The 7,416-nt window shown below is 39.7% G+C and overlaps 1 long non-coding RNA gene across 1 annotated transcript; it reads right to left on the bottom strand.

The window, feature by feature from the left end:
* Positions 1–2,898: 2,898 nt before the first annotated feature.
* Positions 2,899–4,552, bottom strand: LOC113361540. The gene is made up of 2 exons (XR_003365173.1): positions 4,089–4,552; positions 2,899–3,373 (listed from the first exon to the last, which is right to left on the bottom strand). It is a non-coding gene; the product is annotated as an uncharacterized LOC113361540 (long non-coding RNA).
* Between the last annotated feature and the right edge of the window lie 2,864 nt (positions 4,553–7,416).

Raw genomic sequence — 7,416 nt, 5'->3', positions numbered from 1 at the left:
ATATATATATATATATATATATATATATGTGGTTATTAGGTTGGTTTTAAATTAAATTAGGTTAAGGGTAGGTTAGTCATTTCAACGTTTTAGGACACCTCTTATCATTATAGGGAAGGTGGCCTAATATGACCTGAGACATTTTGTAGATTTATTAGTCAATCAGGCGTTCTTGGCTGACCTGAGATCTTTTGTAGATTTGTCAGTCAATCAGGCGCCCTTGGCTGACCCGAGACCATTTGTAGATTTGTCGGTCAATCAGGCGCCCTTGGCTGACCCGAGACCTTTTGTAGATTTGTCGGTCGATCAGGCGTCCTTGGCTGACCCGAGACCTTTCGTGGATTTGTCGGTCAATCAGGCGCCTTGCCCGACCCGAGACCTTTTGTAGATTTGTCGGTCAATCAGGCGCCCTTGGCTGACCCGAGACCTTTTGTAGATTTGTCGGTCAATCAGGCGCCCTTGGCTGACCCGAGACCTTTCGTAGATTTGTCGGTCAATCAGGCGCCTTGTCCGACCCGAGACCTTTTGTAGATTTGACGGTCAATCAGACGCCCTTGGCTGACCCGAGACCTTTTGTAGATTTGTCGGTCAATCAGGCGCCCTTGGCTGACCCGAGACCTTTTGTAGATTTGTCGGTCCATCAGGCGCCCTTGGCTGACCCGAGACCTTTTGTAGATTTTTCGGTCCATCAGGCGCCCTTGGCTGACCCGAGACCTTTTGTAGATTTGTCGGTCCATCAGGCGACCTTGGCTGACCTGAGACCTTTTGTAGATTTGTCGGTCGATCAGGCGTCCTTGGATGACCTGAGACCTTTTGTAGATTTGTCGGTCGATCAGGCGCCCTTGGCTGACCTGAGACTTTTTGTAGATTTGTCGGTCGATCAGGCGCCCTTGGCTGACCTGAGACCTTTTGTAGATGTATACTCATTGTTGATAGGGAAAATTGTTCTTACCACAAAAAGAGGTTGTTTACTATTTTGGTGTTACCACTCACATTCTCCCGCTTCTTCTTTCTTTCACATCAATGCGAGGGAAAAGGTCATGCTCGATTGTTTACTTAGATGGCCCGAGTTCTCCAGAGGCGCACTTACGTTCAAATATACTTCTTATAGCGAGACATTCTTATGTCGGGTGTCCTAATCTTCGATGATAGCGGCAGTACCTGGCAGAGTTCTGATCCATCTTGTTGATGTCTACTACCGTCGGGGGAGATGGATTTCTCCTCTGGTGACCCACTGATTAAGGAATTCGACCGTGCGCTATTTACTTCAAGGGAGAGGAGCGGTGGATTAAAATCACGACTAATCCCTCTGTTCCTTCCTTGGCCCCTTCCGCCAGTTCAGAATTGATCTCTCATTTCCCTGTTAGTGTTGGGTCTTATGTTGCGCGATTCCTCGGATACGGTACTGACCATATGGCGCCAAGTAGAGTTTATGGTTGATCAAATTCCCCTTGAAGGCTGGGATCATTCCCCCGTACACAAATTTCAACGAGTGTCTCTTCATTGATTTCTTTATGACAGTCTAGCGCCAGGCGCCGAAACCGTAAGATATACTTTCCTATTTCTTCCCCCATCCGCTGTCCATTCTTGCTTAAATCTATCGTCGTGATTTTTCTCTTAGCTGAGTAGAATTTCCGAAGGAAGAGCGTGGACATGGTTGGCCAGGAATCTACACTTTCTGCCTTTAGGTTGTCATACCAAGTGAATGTCGTGCATGTGAGCGATTTGTGGAATTCTTTTAGGCATAACTTTCCATCGGAGGCCTTATCATTCATTGCTGATAGGAATCGGCTAAGATGTTCTCGGGTGTTTCCTTGTCCATCATACGTCTTGAATTTTGGAGATGTGTAGTCTTCGGGGTATTGGTATTTTCGGATATCCATCGAGTATGGGCTACTTACACGGAAGTGATTGTCTTGTTTCACCACATGATAATTTTTCTCCAAGTACTTCGCCATTTCTTTTTGTGGCATCGCCATTGTCTCGTCGTCTTTGTACTCGTTGCCCTTCATCTTTCCTCCGGGAGTGTCTTGTCCTACTATTACTGCTTGTGTGATCCAGTCTTCAAGCTCATGCCTTCTGCGTGAGCGCTCTTCTAGTTCCTTTTGCATGTTTTGCAGGGTTAATGGTATGGGTTTTGGCGGTTGGGTTACTTGCGTGTTCTTTCCTTGTATTATCGTCGCCTCTCTGTTTTGGGACCCGTATCCTGTTGGTCGTTTGATAACGCCTTGGATCGGTGTTTCTTCCTCGATGTCATCCTTTATTGATACTTCCTCCCAATTGATGGGTCGGTTACTTGATTCTCTATTGTACCAGGGTTAACGCCTCCTACGTGTGTCATGGTTAGATAGGCACGAGCCTCCGGGTGTGGTCGCCAAATGTTGAGGGGTGATTTTAGGTTTGAGGTTCTACCCGTCCTAGCTAGCCAAATGACCTCACTTTACCCAAAATAGTAAGAGAGAGAGTTGTTCTTCCATTGTACCTTGTCCTTCTTTATATAGACTTTCCAAGAGCCCCTTCCTTTTATGACATCATGCCATGTGTCCTAAACCCCCTTAGCTACCTTTAATGTCATTCTTTCCTTCCAATGGACACTTTCTTGTTGGACTTGGGCTTAGTCCCCAAGTCCCCATGTTTTCTACTTGACATTGCCACCTCCTTGAGGGTACCCCACACCCGTTAAGGGGTAATATTTTTCATGTTTCAACACCCCACATTGCAGGATCAGTAAAATCTCAACAAAATGTCTGTTGTAGATCACTAATGTCATTGGATGTATCTAAATAATATGCAATTATGAGATACATGACCTGCATCACCCGTCGCCCATCTTCGTGTTTATACAGGGAAGAATAAATGAAGCAATTTGCATACCACAACGGGATTAAAGAGAAGAAATTTTACCGAATATCAATTACCATAAGCACTTGATTGATTGAAGTGGACCAACTGACATAATAAGAAAGCAGCAAACCACAAATTACAGGTAAGAACATGATCAGACACTCAAGAAGACATATTTACTTTTACCTACAAATTGTTCAAAAAAAGAAAAGCAACAAAGAATTGCGGTATTCTTTGAGCTAAGTGACTTCGAAAGACACTCATTGAAGAACATGTCTTGCAAATTTACGGAAACAGGGGGTGTTCAATACCTTCTCATCGACAATAACCATATCGACGCTGGTAACGTCATTGGCGGACATAAAATCCAATTCTTCCCATTTGTTGGTAACACGAACAGTAACGCCACTTGATTTTCCTTCGTCAAGGGATCGTAAACTCTTCAACTTGTCCTGGGTAGCTGAAGATGGTACCTGCTGTGCTGTGATATTGATTTGATATGCCATTTAGTCTGTTGTTTAGACGTAAACTGAAAATTGGAAAAGAGATTCATCAGAAACACTAATTCATACATAGTAAAGATCCATTCCAGTGAGAACATCAAAAACAGTTAGGATAATGAACAACATGTAGGTTGTTTTTGTTTTTTTTTTAAAGTGTGTATAATCAGTGTAAAAAATCAAGTGTCAATTCAATTGTTTTTATATGATGATATATGGGTACTAAAATTACCAACCAAACCTAACTAACTGAAGCCAAAATGTCACCAACAATGGTGTTTTCTAATTTCTAGCCATATAAATTCAAACTGAAGCATATCATCAGATACCTTCTCTTATCTCATGTACCTAAACCCCTTAAAGTACAGACAAATTTATCCTAACCCATTATTATAGGTGGTAGTCATTATACGAACTAAAAATTCACTCCATTCCGATCTGCACAATCAGTGTGTAAAATCTTGGGAATAAGAACAGTTGATCATATGCGGGATATTGGAAAATGAATTAATCAGATAATCAATATGGATATTGGTACTAAACAATAATAAAATTAGGGATTTTCACAGCGGACCTAATGAACGATTTTAAAACAAAACTAGAAAATTAAAAATCAGGAATAGGAACACAACACAACCTCTCACAGGACTGGATACGAAAATTCAAGCAATTTAGCATGAACGAAACCAAAAGAAAAAAAAGAAGCTGTAAACCTAAAATTGAATCTAGGGAAAGAATACTCACACTTTCGACTGGAATTGATGTTCATTGCGATTCAGATTAGCCATTTTATAGACCTGATCCAATTAATGCAAGGATGAGCGATTTTTTTATTTTATTTTGAGATGCAGGCCAAATTAATACCGAGATAATTAACCTTGATTGGGAAATCCTACGAACAAAAAATTGAGTCTAGGGTTTATGATACGTTACGGAATCAAGATGTTAAAGAGAAAAGATCACAACAACATGAAGAGAGGTGAATAGGAACCGAAGAAATTCTAACCTAAGAGCACTCTGGTGTGCGTTACTTACAATGAAGGCTGTTTTTATGATTCGCTTTTAATTCATGGAATGAAACATCTATCGTGGGATTGAGCATAGAGCAGTCATTGGATCAACCGATCTAATACGTTATTCCAGGAAGGGGGGGCAGATCTCAGCCAGTAGTTAGAATTTCCTATGTATCCTGGCCGCTGGGTGACACACCGAACCCTCCTGTTGCATAAGCATTGATAGTAAGATAAGATAGTAAGATTAGATGGTTGGGCTAGGAACGAGTCTCCGGGTGTGGTCGCCAAATGTTGAGGGGTGAATTTAATCCTGGTTCTACCCGTCCTAGCCATAACACATCCAATACCCAAGAGAAAGAAGAGAGAGAAAGAAAGAGAGAAGACCCCCCTTCCATTGTACTATGTGCCTCCTTTTATAGACTTTCACAAAAGCCCTTCCTTTTATGACATCATGCCATGTGTCTTAAACCTCCTTAATTACCACTAATGTCACTCATTTTCTAATACAACCTTCTCATTTCCCATTAATTCCCTCCTTATCCTTTCCATCTCATGGATACTTTCTAGTGGACTTGTGCCTTAGTCCCCAAGTCCCATATGTTTCGTATTGGGTTCACCTCCCTTTAGGGGTTTCCTAGTCCCGCTAAGGGGTAAATATTTTCATGTATCAACATCGATCATAACTATGTTATGTATCTTGGTATAACTAATCACAATGCCTGAATTATGATTTGGTATGAATGATTTTTATTAATTGGTGTAACCGATCCTAAGTAATCACCATGAGATGGTATGATCGATATTTGTAATTGGTGTGACCGATTCCAGTAATTAGTGTAGCGGATCCTAGTAATTGGTGTGGTTGATCACAGATTGTTGTGTGATCGATCCTTGTAATTGGTAACCGGTCCAGGTAAATGGTGTAACCGGTCCTGGTAACTAGTGTGACCGATCACAAGCAATACCATGGGAATATGGTAACCGGTTCTGGTAACTGATGTAACCGGTCCTAGTAAATTGTGTGACCGATCACAAGTATTTCCATATTAAGGTATAACCGATCCCAGTGATTGGTAGAACCGATTGAACCCATGCATGTGATTTGATATTTGGTCAATATGAATAAGGATTTACAGTGAAAAGATGTCAGCATACTTTGAACACGTACAATAACTCTTATCATTTATTGTTCAAAGATATTCCTTAGTACTCAAGGAGATCTTGTGCCAAAATAAATTGAGAATCTTTTAGTTAAGGTTTTTGGTTTTATATGCTTTAATTACCAGCAATTAAATGCATATCTCTAAAGAATAGAAATTATTAATGTGCATTTACTAATTGGAGATTTCCTATTGAAAGATATCAGAAATTTTGGACAAGCATTTATTGGAATTAGGAAAACCGAATTTTTGCATTCATTGCAAATCTTGAGAATATTTTCAGTTTTGGAAATTCCTTGATGTCCAAACATCCTTGGTATATAAATACCTAAGTTTTCATTTCTAGAAACCTATCCAAAGAGCCATGCAAACTTCAATTCTTGTTGTTTCTGGTGGAGCCGTCTATCGGAGAGGAAAGTATCCTAATTAGGTGAAATCTCTTATGATCGCTCGTTTAAATACTTCTGTGGGATCAAGAAGATCTACGAGTACCGTTGGTGTGAAACTAGTAGTTTTCAATTGATTTGATTGACTAACGGTTGTTGGAACTTTGATTGCACCTAGTTTGTTTATTCTTGAGAATCTTCTATTCTGATATAATATTCACTCAAACTAGATCGAAGTATCGACGGGATTTTTAGAACTGTTGTTAGATCTAAAGACATCATGTGATAATCCATTGTTAACAGACTCCGTTCTGTGTGTGATTGATCACAAGAGATTCAAGTGGTGTTGTACAGGTTATTATTGAAGATTAAAGAAAATTTGAAGACGAAAAAGATTTCTTATTAGTTCTCATATCTTTGTGTGTGCACAAACCTTGATCGGCTGGGATCCAACTAGAACCAGATTTATTCGATTGATTAGTTGCGTGAGATCGGCATCACTTTATAGTTTCTCGTTGAGATGTATACTGATTGATTGCGAATATAAACTTAACTACTTTTGTAGTTGTTGGATAGATTGATCTAACCAGGCAAAGGAGTTTATTAGATTAAACGGAAGAGCCTTTACATATGACTTGAGATATATTTATCTTGAAAGAATCAATAGAGTTGTTACCAAACAGATTTGTTGTTCCTTTGTTGTTTGGAATACGATCCAAAGGAATTGTACTAGTGCGTGACCTTCGAAGTCGGAAGCGCATAGATACCGAGGAAACTAAATGAACTAGGGGTAGTTGCTTGGTCTCAACTGTACTAAGTTGGTTTAGATTTTGTATAGCGGCTTAATTCTGAGAGTATTCAATTCTGGACTAGGTCTTGGGGTCTTTCTGCACTTGCAGTTTTCCTCGTTAACAAAATCCTGTTGTGTGATTTACTTTTGTTTTCCGCAATTATATTTGTTTATATAATTTAAAGTAAATTGCACTTTACGTTAACTTCGTTCTACTTGATAGTGATCCTACAGAGTTTGGTTAAGTCTGAACCTATCATCAAGTATCACACTTTGGTAGTCGTATTGTCTCGATTTAGCTCATATCCATAGACAATCACACAAAGTGTGAATACCCGAAGTTGTTATATTGTCTCGACTTTGTCCATAGACGATCACACTTGGTAAGAGGACTTATAGGCTGAAACAAAAAGATTGTGGTGTATTTGGTACCCTCGTCTTTTCAATTAGTATCAGAGCAGCCAAACACGAAAAGATCTAACAATCTGTGTTTGGTGCGATCCAACTTATAAGAATTTAATTTAATGGATGATTCAGTTAACGTTATGCAAGAGTATGAGTACTCAAAAGTTGAAGATGTTAATATTTCCTTAACACATGATCCAGGATTTACGAAAATTAAGAGTACATCTGAGTCTACCTTTGATGGAAACGAAGATGCTGATAAACAATTGGTAAAACTACTAAAGCCTATAAGATCTATGTCTACAAGGATGTTAATTT

Source organism: Papaver somniferum, chromosome 3 (assembly GCF_003573695.1).
Source record: "Papaver somniferum cultivar HN1 chromosome 3, ASM357369v1, whole genome shotgun sequence".
NCBI lineage: Eukaryota > Viridiplantae > Streptophyta > Magnoliopsida > Ranunculales > Papaveraceae > Papaver > Papaver somniferum.
This window is presented reverse-complemented; position numbering and strand designations above follow the sequence as displayed.